Source organism: Schistocerca americana, chromosome 9, assembly GCF_021461395.2.
Source record: "Schistocerca americana isolate TAMUIC-IGC-003095 chromosome 9, iqSchAmer2.1, whole genome shotgun sequence".
NCBI lineage: Eukaryota > Metazoa > Arthropoda > Insecta > Orthoptera > Acrididae > Schistocerca > Schistocerca americana.
This window is the reverse complement of record NC_060127.1, coordinates 208,337,015-208,360,170: the sequence shown is the minus strand read 5'-3', so window position 1 is coordinate 208,360,170 and position 23,156 is coordinate 208,337,015. Positions and strand designations below refer to the sequence as shown.

At 45.8% G+C, this 23,156-nt stretch overlaps 1 protein-coding gene across 1 annotated transcript in view; it reads left to right on the top strand.

The window, feature by feature from the left end:
- The window catches only part of LOC124550830 (farnesol dehydrogenase-like), a 182,235-nt gene that overhangs the window by 65,860 nt on the left and 93,219 nt on the right, over positions 1-23,156 (top strand). The window lies entirely within an intron of this gene.

The window sequence follows — 23,156 nt, the reverse complement described above, 5'->3', positions numbered from 1 at the left end:
GTATACAACTTATAACAGCTATAATTATTAGACTGTAAATGATGTTAATGCTGATGCGATGTTATGCAGTACACCGCCCTCCGTCGCCAATAAAAATGTCTGCACTTATAACCGTTACACGCTCTATTACTTCTGGCTTTTGTTGTTATGCCTCTAAAGGAAGATCTACAGAATTGTCTTCTCATTCACCATCACGCATTTGTCTCTACACCATATTTGAGTCTCACGGATGCTTGCTGCTTAAACCAGCTTCATCGTGTCCTTTGGTAAAGCTCTATAACATAACTGACTTTAAAGTAAAAATAGGTGAGTATCTGTTACAATTTGATTCAAAGTTCCAGCAATTGCTCTTAAATGCCTGTTTAGCTCTAGGTTAGCGCAGCGCGTCGATGCTTTAATTTTCATTGTGTAAACACTGCTACCTCATTTATAGTTAATATTTCCCGCTTACTTAAGAGAGAGACTTGTGAGCTGCGTGCAGCGAGATAATTAAGCGTCAGGTGGCTTGTTGGAAGTTCACTGTTCAGCCACTCTCCGGTCCTCTGCTTAATTATTAGCTCCCGTGTTATGCGGAACGACGCGGCAGGCCTTTCTGTTTGGCCTGTTCCCCTCGGGCTAGGCCTCAGTAATGACGACCAGATTCCAGCTACGACGACTCCAGAGAATTCCAGTTCCTCTTCTTCTCCGTCTCCAATTACCCCGTTGTCGACGGAACGTTAAACCCTAACATTTCTCTCTTCCTTCCTTTTCTTCCTCTTCTTCCTCTTCTTCTTCTTCTTCTTCATCATCCTCTTATCTGTCATGCGTTAGACCTTCCTCGGCATGATGCAGTTGAATTTCGTCGTGCCATCTTTTTGCTGATCTTCATACGCATCTTAAACTTGCGGAATATATTGACAGAAATATAGTGGTAATGTGAACTCCTCCATTCGCAACATACGGCTTATCCATTTTCGCCTGTTTTCTTCAAAATGTTTCTTTATGTTAAAGTTTTTAAATTCCTTCCTAATATCCGGGTTTATATTTTAATCTTAATTTTCTACATCCTGCTATGTCCCCGTGGAATTTCTTTTCATTGACTTGTAATCTTATTTTATCTTTCTTTTTTTATCCCCTAAGATTCATTCCCGTACAGCAATGTTGGTACCGACTTAACTTTATAGAACTTAAAGTAGGTTTCTGTTTTTTACTTTATTTTGGAGAGATCTTCTATCGGTACTCTTAAAGTACTTGAAATTATCAGTTTTGTCTTTCTGTTGGAGGTCTCCTCTGTATGTTAGCATGGTCCCTAGAAATTTAAATATGCGATATGAACTTGTTTGTGTTACTACCTTTGACCTTATGGAGATTCCTACAAGAGAAATGGATTTTTATTTTTGTATTAATATCGTCATATACAAGGTGAAACAGCCCTGCACCGACAACCTTTCAGAGGAGTTAGTATGCACCAAATCAAGAAAAAAATGTCCAGTTGACATGGGCTGCAGTGTGTACCTTAAAAGCTATCACCAATTCTTCAGTTGAAGCGAATGGTTTCGCTGTAGCTAAGACGGACAAGTACACATAGGTCCTAAGGTTTGCACCTTAGAGCCCACGTTTACTGCACATACACTCCTGGAAATGGAAAAAAGAACACATTGACACCGGTGTGTCAGACCCACCATACTTGCTCCGGACACTGCGAGAGGGCTGTACAAGCAATGATCACACGCACGGCACAGCGGACACACCAGGAACCGCGGTGTTGGCCGTCGAATGGCGCTAGCTGCGCAGCATTTGTGCACCGCCGCCGTCAGTGTCAGCCAGTTTGCCGTGGCATACGGAGCTCCATCGCAGTCTTTAACACTGGTAGCATGCCGCGACAGCGTGGACGTGAACCGTATGTGCAGTTGACGGACTTTGAGCGAGGGCGTATAGTGGGCATGCGGGAGACCGGGTGGACGTACCGCCGAATTGCTCAACACGTGGGGCGTGAGGTCTCCACAGTACATCGATGTTGTCGCCAGTGGTCGGCGGAAGGTGCACGTGCCCGTCGACCTGGGACCGGACCGCAGCGACGCACGGATGCACGCCAAGACCGTAGGATCCTACGCAGTGCCGTAGGGGACCGCACCGCCACTTCCCAGCAAATTAGGGACACTGTTGCTCCTGGGGTATCGGCGAGGACCATTCGCAACCGTCTCCATGAAGCTGGGCTACGGTCCCGCACACCGTTAGGCCGTCTTCCGCTCACGCCCCAACATCGTGCAGCCCGCCTCCAGTGGTGTCGCGACAGGCGTGAATGGAGGGACGAATGGAGACGTGTCGTCTTCAGCGATGAGAGTCGCTTCTGCCTTGGTGCCAATGATGGTCGTATGCGTGTTTGGCGCCGTGCAGGTGAGCGCCACAATCAGGACTGCATACGACCGAGGCACACAGGGCCAACACCAGGCATCATAGTGTGGGGAGCGATCTCCTACACTGGCCGTACACCACTGGTGATCGTCGAGGGGACACTGAATAGTGCACGGTACATCCAAACCGTCATCGAACCCATCGTTCTACCATTCCTAGACCGGCAAGGGAACTTGCTGTTCCAACAGGACAATGCACGTCCGCATGTATCCCGTGCCACCCAACGTGCTCTAGAAGGTGTAAGTCAACTACCCTGGCCAGCAAGATCTCCGGATCTGTCCCCCATTGAGCATGTTTGGGACTGGATGAAGCGTCGTCTCACGCGGTCTGCACGTCCAGCACGAACGCTGGTCCAACTGAGGCGCCAGGTGGAAATGGCATGGCAAGCCGTTCCACAGGACTACATCCAGCATCTCTACGATCGTCTCCATGGGAGAATAGCAGCCTGCATTGCTGCGAAAGGTTGATATACACTGTACTAGTGCCGACATTGTGCATGCTCTGTTGCCTGTGTCTATGTGCCTGTGGTTCTGTCAGTGTGATCATGTGATGTATCTGACCCCAGGAATGTGTCAATAAAGTTTCCCCTTCCTGGGACAATGAATTCACGGTGTTCTTATTTCAATTTCCAGGAGTGTATTTTCTTATTTTGGTGCATATCACTAGCTCACAAAGTTTGACGGCGGAGTTCTTATTCACCCTGCATGTCCGGCTGTATAGTCCATAACCAACTTACTGTAGTCCATCTTCGCTGTTCGAGACTAAAACTTGATTATCCAAAAATAGCGTCATTATATCATCTTTTTGGTGAAATTGCATTTGTAATTCTGTAGTGTCCTTTTCCATTTCCGTGACGTCCTTGCCTTCTTGGGCATTTGAAGACTTTTCAGTGACTGTGCCGCGACTTGATTTCCAAAGGTAGGATTGTTCATTACTTCTGTATTCTGTTCATATCTTATTATGGCTATCCGATGTTTCTCCTGTTTTTCTACACACATCAAAAAAAGTTTTGCATCGCCTCGGTTTCTACAGTTCCCGAATCTGTACAGAAAATTGGAATAGAGACCAACAAAAACATTTCCGCCCTTTTTATTGCTCATGAAAACCACACATTGCATGCAGTACGACCATACAGCGAGACATTCAGAGGTGGTGGTCTAGCTTGCTGTACACACCGGTACCTCTAGTACCCAGTAACACGTCCTCTTGCATTGATGCATGCTGTATTCGTTGTGACATACTATCCACAAGTTTATCAAGGCATTCTTGCTCCAGATTCTCCCAGTCCTCAACGGTGATTCTCCGTAGATATCTCAGAGTGGTTGATGGATCACGTCGTCCATAAACAGCCCTTTTCAATCTATCCCAGGCGTGTTCTATAGGGCTCATGTCTGGAGAACATGCTGGCCACTCTAGTCGAGCGATGTCGTTATTCTGAAGGAAGTCACTCACAAGATGTACACAATGGGGACGCGCATTGTCGTCCATGAAGACAAATGCCTCGCCAATATGCTGCCGATATGGTTGCACTATCGGTCGGAGGATGGCATTCACGTATCGTACAGCCGTTATAGCTCCTTCCATGAACATCAGCGGCGTACATCGGCCCCACATAAGTCACCCAAAAACAGCAGCGAACCTCCACCCTGCTGCACTCGCTGGACAGTGTGTCTAAGGCATTCAGCCTGACCGAGTTGCCTCCAAATACGTCTCCGACGATTGTCTAGTTGAAGGCATATGCGATACTGCCAGTCCTGAGCCGTCCATATGGCATGTCGTTGGGCCCATCTATACCGCGCTGCATGCTGTCGTGGTTGCAAAGATGGACCTCGCCATGGACGTCGGGAGTGAAGTTGCGCATGACGCAGCCTATTTTTCACAGTTTGAGTCATAACACGACGTCCTGTGGCTGCACGAAAACTATTTTTCAACATGGTGGCGTTGCTGTCAGGGTTCCTCCGACCCATAATCCGTAGGTAGCGGTCATCCACTGCAGTAGTAGCCTTTGGGTGGTCTGAGCGAGGCATGTGATCGACAGTTCCTGTCTCTCTGTATCTCCTTCATGTCCGAACAACATCGCTTTAGTTCACGCCCAGATATCTGGACACTTCCCTTGTTGAAAGCCCTTCCTGGCACAAAGTAACAATGCGGACGTGATCGAACCGCGGTATTGACCGTCTAGGCATGGTTCTACTAACAGAGAACGTGATCCTTGTACCCCCTTCCTGGTATCCTGGTGGAATGACTGGAACTGATCAGCTGTCGGAGCCTTCCACCCCCCCCCCCCCCTGCTGCTCATGCATGATTGTTCACATCTTTGGGCGAATTTAGTGACATCTCTGAACATTGAAAGGGACTGTGTCTGTTATACGACATCCACAGTAAACGTCTATCTTCAGGAGTTCTGGGGCCTGGGGTGATCAAAACCTTTTTTTTTGATGTGTGTATATTCCGCACAACAGAATTAAAGGATCACTTTTTTGAAAACTCATAACTGTCTCCCATTGTGACGCAGATGGCTCGAAGATGGTTGATTGGGTAACATGGGGGGAGGGGACCAAAATGCGAGGTCATCGGTCCCATCGGATTACTGAAGGATGGGGGAGGAAGCCGGCCATGCCCTTTCAGAGGAACCATCCTAGCATTTGCCTGAAGCGATTTAGGCAAATCACGGAAAACCTAAATCAGGATGGCCGAACGAAGTTTTGAACCGTCGTCCTACCGAATGCGAGTTAGTGTGCTAACTACAGTGCGACCTCAGTTGGTGGCTCAAAGATGCGTACAACCTTCCTTTGTACTCGCAGAAAAGTGTGGCGTCCTGCGACGACATCGTGGGGCCGACGACGCTTTAAACTGCAAGGTGTCAACACGAGTGGAAAAAAAAACCAGAGATCGGAAGTTGGTGTAAGGTGGGTTAACGATGTCAGTTTGGTACCAGTTTTCGCCACAATTGTACGCAACCCCACCGTGGACGTGTCACGATACCTCTCCTACCCATATCCCACCCCTCTTTTTGACGCCTCCGCGACGGCTAGCATTGGAATCGCGCGATTTTCTTATGAGTGACCGAGGAAAACATTTGAGACACACTTCAGATCAGAATCGACACAAAAAGGTCTCTTGGGCTAGCATAAAGGGCGTTAATGTGATCACCCCTGTCACTGGGGTGTTGATTCCCATTGATTTCATTGTTGAAAACGACAGTTGCATTTCATAAGCCACTGGGAGAGCTTCCTGGCAATCTTTGATACTGCTGATATCTCCCTGACACTTCAAACCTTCTCCAAGAATATCGTTGGGTAACAACCCCACTGAACATAGTATCACCCCTTTGGGGGACATTGGAACCGCAATTTTTGGCTTGATGTGCAGGGTGTGTATGGCGTCCCCGCACTCCAACCGCGTGCTGATGATGTCGACGCCGTAGAGCTGCCGCTGCCACAGCTCTCGCAGTGGAGTTGAGACACGATGCGCGATGACGTAGGTCACCGTTGGTGAACGGGAGACAGAAATGCGAACTCGTACGATGGATGCTTCTTCTGATTTAAGACTGAATGATTCATTGCCCGGATATGCAGTAGTTGTTAAATCTTATCTCATCCGCATCGTACACAGCAACAATTGCGAGGAAACATTGTCATCTCGTACGTTGTTGGCTCGTTGCTATGGAGTTGTTGAAGCTGTATGGAGCGAGATCCACAGATACTCTTTGATCACGTCTGAGTGAACCTACGCCGTAATGTAAAAAAAAAATGTTCAAAAGTTCTCTTTTCAAATAATGAAGTAAGTATTTTGATATCCAGATTAAATTGTCCCTGGTGAACAGTCGTTGGTTAACTATCATTGATTAAATCACTTAATAATGTAGTCCACGCTTGATATTTCACCTGGAACGAACAGTGTATTGTTCCTTGGCCACTAAATGTTTTATAACTTTCGCACCACACGCACACGCAGTTGGTTGGTAAAGTCAATTCTATTAAAATTAAGTTTCTTGACAATTACGAAAACTTGACTCTACAGCGTAATTGTATTATCTTCGTGAAGTCGTGTAACTGTGTCCTACTCGAGACTAATTCAGTGTAGTCCTTTGATATACTATCCACTCTGCTCTTAGTTCCAACTATTTGAAACTCAAGTCCAGTATTCACTAGTGTCGTCAATAAAGTTCAATTAACCCGTTATGCACGGTTAAACGCGTCTATCAGTTCCTGTCTCTGCTTAGAAAATCAGTTTCCGAAGTTCATGGATCACGTCACGCAAGAAACACTTCTGAACGCAAAACAATCTCGTCGCGTTCCGTACTCTCAATAACTAAGACAAGAACTGTTCTCGCACGTCTTTACAGGACGAGAGCCAGCAAGCGACTTCTTCTGTAAAAGAGTATTGTAGGCGCATTGAATTTCTTCGTTGCGCTTACAACTGTCTTCCACATAAAAGTTATCTCTGACTAACATCAGCTTGGACTTAGCTTTCAAGATATTAATTGCAGTTATCACTTGGATATTTGTCCATTTATTAAATCTGAGGTGTCTTCCTCCTCTTTTCATAACAAAAACTCTCGGTGATGTATAATGTTGTTGTTATCAAAACTTCTTGGTGTCAGCTTCTCGGCAAGCATGTCGTATTTACCAAGATAACTCTTCCCTACTTCATATTATGATATTCTGTCATAACTGACTTTAAGGGGGTCGTTGGGGTGTTATAGGTGGAACCGCCAGGGACCGTTGAAAACCTTTCGACGAACTTTGACCGCGCTACGAAGCAGCTAAAGGTGCTCACGCTTTTTCGGTACTCCTGCTCCAAGCACTCGTGTGGCGTGGTCCCAGTGGGGTGCTACATTGACACAAGCGTGAACACAACAGCAGAGGTCCCCTAGAAGACCCCTCCAGTTCAGCCCTACTCTCGGTGACACTGGCCCACGTTCATTGGGATTTTTAAATATATGCCTTTACAGAGAAAACCAGCCAAGTAGCCTTAAGCGCCTGCAGTCTGGCAACTGGCGTCGAAGATGTGTCCAGGGGATCACTGGAAATGTGTTTCCTGGTGGGATGACTCACGTTCCATGTTACTCCAGGTCGATGGTCGTGTCTGGATACGGCTTCACCCAGGCGAAGGCTACTCGAAACTATCGTGCGCGACGGGCACAGGCCGTTTGGAGTAGTATTGGGTCATGGGCTTGCACGACAGCTGTGGACAGTGTGGATGTCGTTGCGGACCATCTACACCTCCTCGTGCTTGATTTGTTCCCAATCAGCGATGGCATCTTCTCAGCAGGATAACTGTCCGTATCGTAAGGCCAAATTCGCGCTACATTGTTTGAGGAGCATGATAGTTGTAACATTATGGAGATGGTATCGGTATTCAGTAAAACTTTCTAGCTCATCCTTACACTCTGTTCAAACTGTTCACACAATATTTCGACAGCTAATATTTGCAGACACACTAGAAGTTCTGTAGACAAGAAATAAAGGATGGGTTTTACAGTTTATCGAAAATTATCTTGAATGTAGACTTTAAACCAAATTTGCAACCACACGCTTATCAAGAAAACAAATTTTTGAATAGACAAAATGCATATGACTTGTAAACAAACCTCTGAGCACTGACATCATACATATAGCCATGTTAATTTCAATAACGATCCAAAGACGAAAATAACAAATTGTGCAATACTGTTAAATTATTAATTAAATCATCTTTTGGAACTTTACGTCTCATCCGAAAATATAGAAGACAGACACTGAAATGCTTCCTAGTTGTTGTTAGTTCTATCCCAAATAGAAAATAGCTAAATTTGAAATATGAAAACTGCGTCGTAATTTTGAATTAAAAAGCATCATTGATTCACAAAACTGTTGGCACTAAAATTACTTTTATTATTTGTAAATCCTGATATAGAACATAAAACAGATGTAATCTACTTCCAGAAAAACACAAAACTGCAAAACGCCGGCCGGAGTGGCCGAGAGGTTCTAGGCGCTACAGTCTGGAACCGTGCGACCGCTACGGTCGCAGGTTCGAATCCTGCCTCGGGCATGGATGTGTGTGATGTCTTTAGGTTGATTAGGTTTAAGTAGTTCTAAGTTCTAGGGGACTAATGACCTCAGTAGTTAAGTTCCATAGTGCTCAGAGCCATTTTTGAACTGCGAAACGTCTGTTTGACCATCAGAGTGGAAAACACGCCGAAGTCAAATTAAGTATACCACTGGCAACACAATATAGACATCATACTCTCTCAAATAATAATAGTTACTCTAAGCACTATTCTCAACCTGTAAGATTGACATTTTTCAAGTTTTTGGCATTCTGTGTCAAAAGCTTGCAAACGAAATCCAGAATAATAACTTCAGCCTGAACCTGGAGGTTTCACGAGGTCTTTGATTTCTCGAGGTAAACAACACACTTGGTTGTTAGGTATTGTAGGAACGGACGTGTTTTGAGGGTCGCTTTAAAAACTGTTGTCATCAGTAATACTTGTGAATAATGTAACCAGTAATGAAAGTGTAATCAGAATTTAGAAGTAAACCATCTGGTAGAAAATGACGTCACTGCCAAGACCTTTTATTTAAAGACAAACGTCGAAGCCCTTACCAGAATCTATTTTTAGAACCCTGCACAAGAAGCAGAAGGAGCATGGAAGATATCGCCGAAAACTTTAACAAAACACCAAAGGCTAAGTACAAATTATTTCAGCTACGCGTTCTTCACTTTGTCCACATTTAAATACCTTAGGCCAGTAGACGAGTACTGGAATCTGTTCATATCGAAAAGGTATAAGGACAGGTAGATTAATTGACGTCAGTGAACTCACGTTGATGACTCGTCCAAGAAGTTCGTCTGATCCGAACCCGAGGGATCACATCTGGGACGCCACAGCGCGCCAACTCTGCGACGTCAAACCACTGGACCGCACTTTTTGGGAATTGCGTGACCTGTGCGTAGACTTGTGCCACCACACACCTCTCGAAATGTACCGAGGACTTATCGAATCCATGGCACGTGGAATCGCTACTGTATTGCGTTCCGAAGGTGGACCAACTCCGTATTAAGACTCTATATCCAATTTGCAGAGGTTAGACAGCCTTCTAATTATAAATCATCGCAGAGCCCTCGAACAGAAAACCGTGCCCAGCAGCTGGAAGAAGGATAGCAGAAGTGATCCGCAAATCTGTCGTCCAGCGTCCTTGACGTCTGTCTGATGTAGAATCTCAGAGGGTACTCTGAGTTCAAACGTAGTGCGGTAATACCTCGGACAGAATGAATTCATCCACGGTACCCAGCGCTGGTTCCGAAACATATAATTACGTGAAGCCCAACTGAGGGCCGGTGTGGCCGAGCGGTTCTAGGCGCTACAGTCTGGAACCGCGCGACCGCTACGGTCGCAGGTTCGAATCCTGCCTCGGGAATGGATGTGTGTGATGTCCTTAGGTTAGTTAGGTTTCAGTAGTTCTATGGGACTGATGAGCTCAGAAGTTAAGTCCCATAGTGCTCAGAGCCATTTGCACCATTTTGAAGCCCAACTCTTGCTTTTCTCAGATGACATACTGAAAGCCCTCGAATAGGACTCTCAGCTAAACGATTTCATTCAATATCATACCTATGTTTCTTAGTAAAAGTACGGACGCGCGGGGTATCAAGGGAAATTTCTGAGTGAATCGAGGATTTTTTGGTTAGAAAGGCGAGAGTCATCGACAGAATTACAACCAACTTGCGGTGTGGCTCAGCGATGTGGGTCCCCTGCTGTTCATGTTGTGTATTACTGAGCTCAGAATAATGTTAATAGTGACCTCAGAATCGTCGCAGATGACGCAGTTATCTATAATGAAGTACAGTGTGAAAGAAATATTGGATCTGTTCTTGATAATATTTCAAATTGCTAGAACGATTGGTAACTTGCCTTACATGTTCTGGAATGTAAAATTGTGAACTTTAGAATAAGAAAAACGTAACATCCTATGACTGTAACTTGTCAATCGGACAACTCATATACATACTTGGATGCAACACTTTCTATCTAGAAATGCAAAGTAGAACGATTACATAGGCTGAATCTTTAGAAAGTGAGGTAGCAGACTTCGGTTTGTTGGTAGAACGCTGGGAAAATGCAGTGTCTACAAAAGAGTCGTGCAACCCACTCTAGAATATTGCTAAATTTTGTGGGATCCATACGAGATAGGACTGAAAGAGCGTATTAAACATACAGTGTGTAACGAGAACAAGTGCAGATATGTATATATGTCTTACCTTAATATTTTCTCATATCCGTATGTTGGTTGTTTTTCCCTGCATCGAACAGTTTTCCCACAAACACGTCACAAAACTTCACAAGACGTTTCCTGCGCGGTCGCACTGTGCCTAGGACTACACCTGTCAGTATAGACTAACCGTTTTTCTTCGACGTGTCCACACTTCAACATCTGACCTACTGCCGAGGAAAAAATAAGGATTGTCTTGCTCTTCCCACAGGTGTACTTGGAGGTGGTAACAAACCTGAAAACATACTACTGCTAACAAGTATAATTATTATTCTGCAAACGACAGAAATACTGATGTAATGTTGTTCAGTATACAGTTCTCAGTCATCAATAGAAATATCTGCACTTATCCCCTTTACACGCTGTATACAGAGAAGAGAAGCATGAGTGGTTACAGTTTTGCTTGAACAGTACGAGAGTGTCATATAGATGCCGAAGCAAATGAAAGAGCAGGCTTCTGAAGAAGAGAGAGCGTGCTTACAAAGCTTCAAGAACCCCTTTAAATGGTGGATCGAGAGAAATACACAATCCCCAACATAGCGCACACATATCGATCGCAAGCAGAAGTTTGGGTTAATTGCATCACATACAGAGGCGTTTAAACTTTCATCCCATGCTCCATACGTTAATGGAACGGGAAAAACCCTGATAACTGGTATAATGGGACTTACCCTCTGCCACATATTTCACAGTGCTTTGCAGAGTACGAATGGATATGTCTGTTTGTTGTTGTGGTCTTCAGTCCTGAGACTGGTTTGATGCAGCTCTCCATGCTACTCTATCCTGTGCAAGGTTCTTCATCTCCCAGTACCTACCGCAACCTACATCCTTCTGAATCTGCTTAGTGTATTCATCTCTTGGTCTCCCTCTACGATTTTTACCCTCCACGCTGCCCGCCAGTACTAAACTGGTGATCCCTTGATACCTCAGAACATGTCCTACCAACCGATCCCTTCTTCTAGTCAAGTTGAGCCACGGATTTCTCTCCTCCCCAATTCTATTCAGTACCTCCTCATTAGTTATGGGATCTACCCATCCAAGCTTCAGCATTCTTCTGTAGCACCACATTTCAAAAGCTTCTGTTCTCTTCTTGTCTAAACTATTTATCGTCCATGTTTCACTTCCATACATGGCTACACTCCACACAAATACTTCCAGAAGCGACTTCCTAACACTTAAATCTATACTCGATGTTAAAAAATTTCTCTTCTTCAGGAACGCTTTCCTTGCCATTGCCAGTCTACATTTTATATCCTCTCTACTTCGGCCATCATTTATTTTGCTCCGCAAATAGCAAAACTCCTTTACTACTTTAAGTGTCTCATTTCCTAATCTAATTCCCTCAGCATCACCCGACTTAATTCGACTATATTCCATTATCCTCGTTTTGCTTTTATTGATGTTCATTTTATATCCTTCTTTCAAGACACTGTCCAGCTGCTCTGTATTATAGTAGGGGCCGGGTCAGTACATTGATGGTAAGTAGGATCGCTAATGCTGGAAATGAGGTTTAGAGACTAGCGTGTTCACAACATCTCGTGCAACAGCTCTCCGGGGGCTGCCGCGCAGTGAGTTGGGGCTGGTGGCTAGGGGACGGAAGTCTTCGCCTGGAGGGGTGGAGACAATGAGAAGCGCTGGAAGGCGACGGTGGATACAATACGGGCGCAGCGAGGCGCTCCAGGCGTAATCGTGAGCTGGAACACTTTTCAAGACAGTGAATCCCGACCACTTACGGCGAAAAAGCTCCCCTTCCGGAAAGCGGTATTATGCCGGTCACAATAGACCAAATAAGAGTCGCAGGCTGCTTCGCGCCGTGTTAATGGAGAAGGCAGACACCAAGACCGCAGAGATGAATAGCGCGGAGGAGCGGCGGCGAGGAAAGGAGAGGAAGGTGTTAGGCGAATCAATAACGGATGTGCATCTCGAGCTGGATACAGCACTAGGACAAGGATCAGATGTAGGGTGTTCTGGAACTTACGGTACACACTTCCACAAGATGTTCGAGGGGCGTAATGCAACACGTTTTTTCTCAGACAATTTCGGTTGAAAAAATGCGGAATCTGTTGTGGGACATTTTCGAATGTTCTCGCTTCAGCCCCTGTAGGTTCCTGAAGTTCCGATTGGTGCCGTCACTATACTTAGCCTTCAAAATGGCGTCTGTAACGGGGATGCGGTTCTAGCAGAGAGGTGTAGCTCTTTTTGGCAGTGAACAAAAGCACGGTGAGTCGTTGGGTGAGGCGTCTGTCATAATCGCAGCAAGGTGTTGTGACTTGGCAAGACAGCCAAGTCACTATGAGAGGAAGCCGAAAGACACGCGCTTAAGCTCACGCAGGCTGGCGCGAAGTCTGTAACATTACAAGGAAATGAGAACTTAGAAAAACGGACGCAGTTGCTGTAATACTTAACTTTAATCCATAATTGTAGAACATCGCTCTTGTTGATACATTAATATAAGCTCAATATAACTGGTAATGGCGCCTTGCTAGGTTGTAGCAAATGACGTAGCTGAAGGCAATGCTAAGTATCGTCTCGGCAAATGAGAGCGTATTTGTCAGTGAACCATTCCTATTAACGTCGGCTGTACAACTGGGGCGAGTGCTAGTAAGTCTCTCTAGACCTGCCGTGTGGTGGCGCTCTGTCTGCAATCACTGACAGTGGCGACACGCGGGTCCGACGTATACTAACGGGTCGCGGCCGATTTAAAGGCTACCACCTAGCAAGTGTGGTGTCTGGCGGTGACACCACACAAGGTCGCGCAAACCTGTCAGGACTCCTGCAATGTTGGAACGTGCGGACACTCTCGTTCGAGCAGTCGTTGAGTTGACAGCACCCTTGGTCACGTTCCTCCATTTTCTGTTCACCCTATGTCCATTATCCACTGGAATATCCGCGGCATTCGAGCCAATCGGGATGAATTGTCGATCCTCTTACGATCCTACTCGCCGGTCATCTTCTGTCTTCAGGAAACAAAGCTGCGTCCCCATGACCGTTTTGTTCTCCCTCATTTTCAGTCCGTTCGATATGACCTCCCCTCTGTTGAAGGCACTCCAGCCCATGGAGGACTCATGATTCTGCTCCACGATACTCTCCATTATCACCAAATCCCCTTAAACAGTTCCTTCCAAGCTGTCGCCGTCCGTCTTTCCCTTTCTGGATACATGTTCTCTCTTTGTACGGTATACATTCCATCGTCCACACCAATGGCACGAGCTGATCTCCTTCATCTTCTTGATCAGCTTCCACCCCCCTATTTGCTGGTTGGGGACTTCAATGCCCACCACCCGCTTTGGGGATCTCCACATCCTTGTCCACGTGGCTCACTATTGCTAGACGTCTTCCACCAAGCGGATCTAGTCTGCCTCAACACTGGGGTCCCCACATTTTTGTCTGCCTCCACGACAAATTTATCTCATTTGGACCTTGCGGTCGGTACTGTTCCGCTAGCTCGGCGCTTCGAATGGTTCGCCCTTGATGATACACATTCGAGTGACCACTTTCCATGTGTTCTTAGACTGCAGCTTCAACTGCCATATATGCGCTCGCGACGCTGGAAGTTTGCCCAAGCCGATTGGACACTTTTTTCGTCTCTAGCGACATTCGATGACCGTTGCTTTCCCAGCGTCGACGATGAGGTCACACATATTACCGACGTTATTCTCACAGCTGCGGAACGTTCAATACCACGCACCTCCGAATTGCCCCGGCGCCCCGGCGTGGAACGAGGCATGCCGTGACGCAATACGTGAGCGGCGACGTGCTCTTCGCATTTTCCGTCACCATCCAACTTTGGCAAACTGTATCCGATATAAGCAGCTCCGTGCGCGATGCCGTCGCGTCATCCGCGATAGCAAGAAGGCAAGCTGGAAATTCTTTATTAGCTCATTTAACACCTTCACTCCCTCCTCGGAAGTTTGGAGTCGGCTTCGACGGTTCTCAGGCGCGCCTAGTTCCTCCCCGGTCTCTGGGCTCACTGTCGCGCATGATACCTTAGTGGACCCCGTCAGAATTTCTAACTCGTTGGGTCAGCACTTTGCTGAGATTTCGAGCTCTTCAAATTACCCACCAGCGTTTCTCCCGAAGAAACGTGCAGCGGAAGTGCGACATCTTGCTTTCTCCTCTCAAAATCGCGAAAGCTACAATACTGTTTTCTCCATGCGGGAACTCCAACATGCCCTCTCTTCTTCTCGCTCCTCCGCCCCAGGACCGGATGGTATCCATGTCCAAATGTTGCTGCATTTATCAACCCATAGCCTGCGTTACCTCCTTCGCCTTTACAATCGAATTTGGACCGACAGTACCTTTCCCAGGCGATGGCGGGAAGCTATTGTCGTTCCCGTTCCGAAACCTGGAAAGGACAAACATCTCCCCTCTAGCTATCGCCCCATTTCTCTCACGAGTAGTGTCTGTAAGGTTTTAGAGCGTATGGTGAATTACCGTTTAGCTTGGTGGCTGGAATCCCGCAGTCTTTTAACACCTGCCCAATGCGGATTCCGAAAGCATCGTTCTGCAGTTGACCATCTTGTTGCTCTCTCCACTTACATCATGAACAATTTTCTCCGGAAACGCCAAACGGTAGCAATATTTTTTGATCTGGAGAGAGCATACGATACCTGTTGGAGGACAGGCATCCTCCGCACACTGTTCTCTTGGGGCTTTCGAGGCCGGCTGCCCCTTTTTCTTCGCGAATTTATGGCAGAGCGCACATTTAGGGTGCGGGTGAACACTACTCTCTCCCGTACTTTCTCCCAAGAAAACGGGGTACCCCAGGGCTCCGTGCTGAGTGTTGTACTGTTTGCCATCGCCATTAATCCAATTATGGATTGTCTCCTTCCTGATGTCTCGGGCTCCCTCTTTGTGGACGATTTTGCGATCTTCTACAGCTCTCAACGGACCAGCCTGCTTGAAAGACGTCTTCAAGGATGTCTCGATCGCCTCCACTCGTGGAGCATCGAAACCGGCTTCCGTTTCTCACCCAGTAAGACCGTTTGTGTTAATTTTTGGCGACGTAAGGAGTTTCTTCCGCCCTCCTTACATCTAGGTCCTGTCAACCTTCCGTTTTCCGACGTCGCTAAATTCTTGGGTCTTATGTTTGACAGAAAACTGTGCTGGTCCTCCCACGTTTCCTATCTTTCGGCTCGCTGTCTGCGTTCCCTTAACACCCTCCGTGTCCTGAATGGTACCTCCTGGGGAGCGGACCGAGTGGTCCTTCTCCGCCTCTATCGCGCCTTAGTGCGCTCGAAATTGGACTATGGAAGCATAGTCTACTCCTCTGCTCGGCCGTCTATTCTTCGGCGTCTCGACTCTATCCACCACCGTGGATTACGTTTAGTGTCTGGAGCTTTTTACACCAGCCCTGTGGAAAGCCTTTATGCTGAGACTGCTGAACCTCCGCTGTCCAATCGGCGGGCAGTCCTTCTGAGTCATTATGCTAGCCATCTGTCTTCCATGCCTGCTAATCCAGCCCATGAACTTTTTTTCGACACCTCCTTTGATGTCGGGTATGCAGGCCGCTCCTCCTCCCTACTACCCCCAGGAGTCCGCTTCCGTCAACTGCTCCATTCTCTCTCCTTCCGCTTTCCTAAAACCTTCTTGACAACTTGGGGTACAGCACCGCCTTGGCTCCGTCCCCGGATCGACTTGCTCAGAGACCTATGTCAATTTCCCAAGGATGGTACCCCTACACTTGTTTACCGTCGGGCATTCGCTGCTCTATGTGCACAAATGACGGAAGCCACATTTATTTACACCGACGGCTCGAAAACATCGTTAGGTGTAGGGAGTGCCTATATTGTTGGCGACACCCCAAATCACTTTCGGCTTCCCGACCAGTGTTCGGTTTATACTGCGGAGCTTTACGCTGTTCTCCAGGCTGTCCACTACATCCGCCGCCATCAGCGGATACAGTACGTAATCTGCTCAGATTCTCTCAGCTCTCTCCTAAGTCTCCAAGCTCTTTACCCTGTGCACCCTCTGGTCCACCGGATTCAGGACTGTCTGCGCTTGCTCCACCTGGGGGGCGTCTCAGTGGCGTTCCTCTGGCTCCCGGGACACGCTGGTATCTGTGGGAATGAGGCGGCCGATATAGCGGCCAAGGCTGCAGTCTCTCTTCCTCGGCCAGCTATTCACTCTCTTCCGTTTACCGATCTACGGAGCGGTTTATGTCGCCAAGTTGCTCATTTATGGCATGCGCATTGGTCAACACTTCCCCACAATAAATTGCGGGAAGTGAAAGCCCTTCCTTCCGCTTGGACCTCTTCCTCCCGAACGCGTCGTCGGGAGGAGGTAATTTTAGCTAGACTCCGGATAGGGCACTGTCTTTTTAGTCATCGACATCTTTTAAGCGGTGATCCTCCCCCACTCTGTCCCCACTGCTCTCAGCTGTGGACGGTCAGACACCTTTTAATTGAATGCCCCTATTTTAATCCGTTACGCTCCCGTCTACAGCTATCGCCTGATCTATCGTTGATTTTAGCAGATGACACGCGCTCAGCTGACCGCGTTCTACAGTTTATTAGTGACAGTGAAATGACGTCAGTCATTTGATTCTTTTTTTTTTTTCTTTTTTTTTTTTCTTTTTTTCTTTTTTTTTTTTTTTTTTTTTTGGGACAACCAACCCCTTTCTATAGTGGATTTTTAAGCATTCCTTCTGCCTTTCGTTTCTCAAATTTTATGACTTTGTTCCCCTTGCTGCTGATTTTAAATTTCGTTTTTTTCCTGTTTCCTACGTCACGGGTTGGGCGCTAATGACCATAGAAGTTTTGCGCCCTAAAACCACAAAAAAAAAAAAAACTCTCGTTCGAGGTGATCGACGTATCACAGTCAGACGCTTCTCTGCTCAACTGGATGTCTTCGTTGGTAGCGCTGAAACATGCGTTGAGGTACTCAAGATTGTGACCGCTGCATTCTTCGCCACCTAACTGAAGACCATACAGAGCAAAGAAAGACGATCTGTGCTGTCACAAGGCTGACCGTGACAATTTTTTGTCCACCATTATTACAGGGGATGAAACATTTGTTCATCACTTCGAACCAGATACAAATCGGCGATTCACGGAGTGGCGCCACATTACCTCTCCTCTGCAGAAGAAGTTTGAAGCCGCACCGTCAGCCGGTAAAGATACTTTGAAGGGGTCATTCTGTTCGATTTACTCCCTCATAGCGCAACGATCAACTCTGAAGTGCACCGTGCTACCCTCACGAAACTGAAGAAACGACTTCAGCGTGTTCATCGCTCTTCTCCATAACAACAAAAGGCCACACAGAAGTCTGCACACTTGATATGAACTGACAAAACTTCGTTGGACTGTTCTTCCTCATCTACCGTACAGTCCAGATCCCACGTCTTCCAGCTCCCATCTTCTCGGGAAGCAGTACGTGGACGATGGGGAGGTTACTCGTGCAGCAAGGTGTTGGCTCAGTCGTCGACCAGTGGAGCTGTACCACGTGGTCATACAGACTCTCCCAGTAAGGTGAAGTAATGCCGTTACATTCAACGGAGGTTATGCTGGATAACAGGACTTTGTAGCAAAAAGAGTAGGCAATGATGTGGTTTATTGCAATCCCGAATAAAATGAACTTTCTTTTACAAAAATGTGTTACCTTACTGAATGCCGCTCGTAATGAGGATATGGCACTCCAAAATTAATGCACGAAGAAACAGCATGTGGAAGTACCATGCAGAACCAATAACAATTGTCGTAGATGAAAGTACTTGGGTTAAAAATGAGGTAAGGCAAAGATACTATATCTCTCCCCTGCTCTCCAGCATCTGCATTGAACAAGCAAGGACGGAAATTAAAGAAATGATAAATTCGCAGATGACACTGCTATCCTTACTGAATCCGGGGAAAAACTGCAGGACGAGTTGAATGGAGTAAACAGCGTGATGAGCACACATTATGAGCTGAGAGTAAACACAAGAGAGAGAAAGTAATGAGTGGAGGAAGTGCCAGTAAGGATAAGGATAAAGGATAGTGTCGCACACTACCAGCTATCCCTGACTCCTTGATTTCCGCCTCACTATCCATAACCGCCCCATCCATCGTACTGAAACGTCTCGGACCAAACCTCGACTAAACCTAACAAACCATCAATGCAGAGAGTTTAAACAGCAGTGTTCCTACACCGATACTGAAGTCTTTAAAATATCATATGGCATTGGTTAGAGGGTCTGTCCACTGGGCTACTTGATGAAATTGTAAATATTTCTTTTCTGATTTAAATGAAGTCTTTGTGAACCTGTCTCTCAACGACACAACTTCATATAGGATAAAACGTCTTCAATGAAAAAATATAACTGCAACGTCTCCTTCTCTACAGATAACAGTTTAAAGAGAAATCTTGTACATTCAGTAGAGATTGCCTGCGATTGGTTTTCCAATTCAGGGGTTTACAAACTAACCTGTAATAACTGTCTTTCATATTATACTGGTGAAACAGGCAGAGCTGTGAAAACAAGATATAAAGAACACCTGTTAGGTAAAAAAAGAGCGAATATACACAGTTCTACTTTTGCTGAACACCTCCTGATAGCCAGTCATACGCCTAAACATTTAGAAGACACTGTTATCCTACACAGAAAAGTCAAAGGGCGTAGATTAGATCTGTGGGAAGAGTTACAAATTTTCAAACATCTTGAGCTCAAGGACGGTAATATACTGAATGACCAGTTGAACCTTGCTTGGAGACAATTTTTCGAAGGCTTTAAACCTGTACTGTTTATGGTATAACATTAATGCTGGTAACCTTAGTGGTTTATTTCCTCAGGAAGCTATGATGCACCTTCAATGCTTTAAGCTCACTACCCCTTATGTAAGGTGGTTTTGTCACGATGTATGTTTGCTACTACATCGATCCTTATGTGATTTTTGTCCGGCTCTAAAATTTTGGTTTTCCCTGTGAATGTGTATTAACAGGATCGTGTACCAGTGTTCGTAATTCTTTCTTGACAAGAGCCATTAATGTCAATTTTAAAGTTCTGACATATATACTGTTTGTGGGCTTCACTAATATAGTAATGTAATTTTTTATATTTTGGCTGTATATGCCACTGGTCGTAAGTTTCTCGGCGTAAGCGCCACCTCTTTTTTTTTATGTATAACTATATTATTTGTACCAATGCTCCCATACTGTTATAACGGGAGTGCTAATTTCCTTCCTTTTTATTGTTACTTTAATACTGATAATTCACAGGTTGCCTTTGTACGCCAATTGGCACATGTTTCTCGTCACGAGCGCCACCCGCCCTGGTCTCAGAGTAACCACGCTCGCCGATTACACTCAGTCGGTTGTGAGCTCTGCAAGATGCATGTACTATTTTATATTTACATGACAATCCCTAATTCTAGGGATATATTTCATTTTTGACAAATGGATCTATGCCGACATTTGTAAAAACGGCGATGGTACATTAGTCCTTACTAATGTAAAATTGTAAGTACCAGTCGTCGTTCTCATATTTCTGTAATGCAAGAGCTCTCTAATTTGTGTTAAAATCTATTCTTGACTTAAGTTTCATACTTTCCTAATGTAAGTTATGATGTTCATTGTCCTTAGGCTACCTTCTGATGAATACAAATTTATATTAGTCGAAACCTGGGTAAAGAATCTCTTTATACATTGCAACTGGTCGGCTGTTTATAATTTTATTACGTGGAACCGTTGCTGTTGTGCAGCTATGTTTAAAATAATATAGTTTGTCTAAATCACCAGTCTTACGCCTGCAGGCTGCGTACACTACGATGAATACATATAATCGGTTGTCGAATCGAGCTTCTTGGAGTGTAAATGGTCTGAGAAATGCGGTCAACGCTTTAACGACTCAGAGGAATTCTCTGAAGACGAATGCTAGAATGTCTGGAGATTTACTCTCGAACCCGATCTGAAGTTGACAGGTTACAGTGTCTAGTGTGTTGTCCAGTTTACAACATGTGTGCCCTTTGTGGAAGACATGAAAAGCATAAGCGCCAAAACTTACTGTTATACGAAAGGAGAATAACACTTTCTCTCTCGAAATTTCTGTTTTTGTTTAGTCACCTATTTATCACCAATTACATTCAGTTTTTACGTTTATATCAGTTACCACAAGCATTTATAAAGGTTAAGTGTTATTTGGACTGCTCCCTTGTTTACATTCGCTTCAAATTGTAATGAAGGCTTTTGATGCTAGTTTGAAACTAGTAGGCAAGTCTTGTCTTTACAATTACAAGAACCAGTTCCAAACGTACACTGAAGGGCCAAAGAAAATGGTACCCCTGCCTCATATCGTGTAGGCCCCCGCAAGCACGCAGAACTGCCGCAACGCGACGTGACATAGATTCCATTAACGTCTGACGCGGTGTTGGAGGGAACTGACACCATGAATGCTGCGGGTCTGTCCATAAATACGTAAGAATACGAGGGTGTGGAGATCTCTTCTGAACAGCGCGTTGCAAAGCATCGTAGATTTGCTCAATAATGCTAATGTCTGGGGAGTTTGTGGCCAGCGGAAGTGTTTAAACTCAGAAGAGTGCTCCTGGGGCCACTCTGTACCAATTCTGGACATGTGGGCTGTCGCATTGTCCTGCTGGAATTGCCCAAGTCCGTCGGAACGCATAGTGGACATGAACGGATGCAGGTGAGCAGACAGGATGCTTACATACGTTTCACCCGTCAGAGTCGTATCTCTAGACCTATCATGGGTCCCATATCACTCCAACTACACACGCCCCACACCACTGCTGGGCTGAGTGGCCGAGCGGTTCTAGACGCTACAGTTTGGAACCGCGCGACCGCTACGGTCGCAGGTTCGAATCCTGCCTCGGGCATTGATGTGTGTGATATCCTTAGGTTTAAGTAGTTCTGAGTTTTAGGGGACTGATGACCTCAGAAGTTAAGTCCCATAGTGCTCAGCCATTTGAACAAAACCACACCGTTACAGAGCCTCCACCGGCTTGAACAGTCTCCTGCTGACGTGCAGGATCCACGGATTCATGAAGTTGTCTCAATACCGGTACACCACCATCCACTCGATACACTTTGAAACGAGACTCGTCCGACCAGGCAACACGTTTCCAGTCATCAACAGTCCAGTGTCGGTGTTGAAGAGCCCAGGCGAGGCATAAAGCTCTGACGTCGTGCAGTCATCAAGGGTACACCAGTGGGCCTTCGGCTCCGAAAGCCCATGTCAATTAGGTTTCGTCGAATGGTTCGCACGCTGACACTTGTTGATGGCCCAGCATTGAAATCTGCAGCAATTTGCGGAAGGGTTGCACTTTTGTCACGTTGAACGATTCTCTTCAGTCGTCGTTGGTGCCGTTCTTGCAGGATCTTTTTCCGGTCGCAGCCATTTCGGAGATTTTTATGTTTTACTGGAATTCTGATATTCACGGTACACTTGTGAAATGGGCGTACGGGAAAGTCCCCACTTCATCGCTTCTTCGTAGATACTGTGTACCACAGACTGGAACCGCGCGATCGCTACGGTCGCGGGTTCGAATCCTGCCTCGGTCATGGATGTATGTGATGTCATTAGATTAGTTAGGTTTAAGTAGTTCTAAGTTCTAGGGGACTGATGACCTCCACTGTTAAGTCCCATGGTGCTCAGAGCCATTTGAACCAATTTTTGCTGTGTACCATTGCTCGTTCGCCGACTGTAGTACCATGTTCAAACTCACTTTAATCTTGATAACGTGCAACTGTAGCAACAGTGACCGACCTAACAACTACGCAAGACACTTTTCGTATTATACAGGCATTGCCGCCCGCAACACCGTATTCTGCGTGTTTACATATCTCTGTATTTGCATACCCATGCTTATACCATTTCTTTGGCGCTTCAGTGTACAATTATAAGTCATATTACCCATGGTCTGTTATCTTACCTACCGTAGGAGGATGGTTGGCAAAATAGTCTTTTTGGATACTGTTTAAAATTCCAATTTCGTTTATCTTTTTATGAAAGACGAGAAATGTATGCCAGACATTTGGCAAGAATTTATGCCTTCACACATGCACTTTTACAGGACTTAGACAATGTTGTCGAAATATGCGTCATCTCTTCTCGCTTTATCCCAAACGGCATTGTGAACTACTACTCACACTTTTTCTTATATCTAGCTTAGTTTGTTTTTATTACCACACCCTCTGCTTGTCAAATGGGTTAGTTGGGAGTAGTGACGTTCATGGAGACCTTTCCCCTCCCCTTCCCTCGCCTTACTCTGATCATACTGTGGCGTGGATAAAAGAGGTTCGTTGGCCCAACTTTGTTCTGCCAAAGAAAAGACAGAAATAACAATACAAGATACGAAGACCATAAGGAAAAATATATTCCTCTACGACAACGAGCCTCATACCAATACTGGTCCATAAATATCTTCATACATGATACATTTGTCTGCTGTCAACGTGAGGGGTTCTGTTTTGTACATTCATATTTTCATTTATCTGACAGAAGAAGCTAACTACGTCTTCAGGTCGATTCCTGCTCTGGCGTGCAGGTATTATCAGTGCAATTCAGTGGCAAGG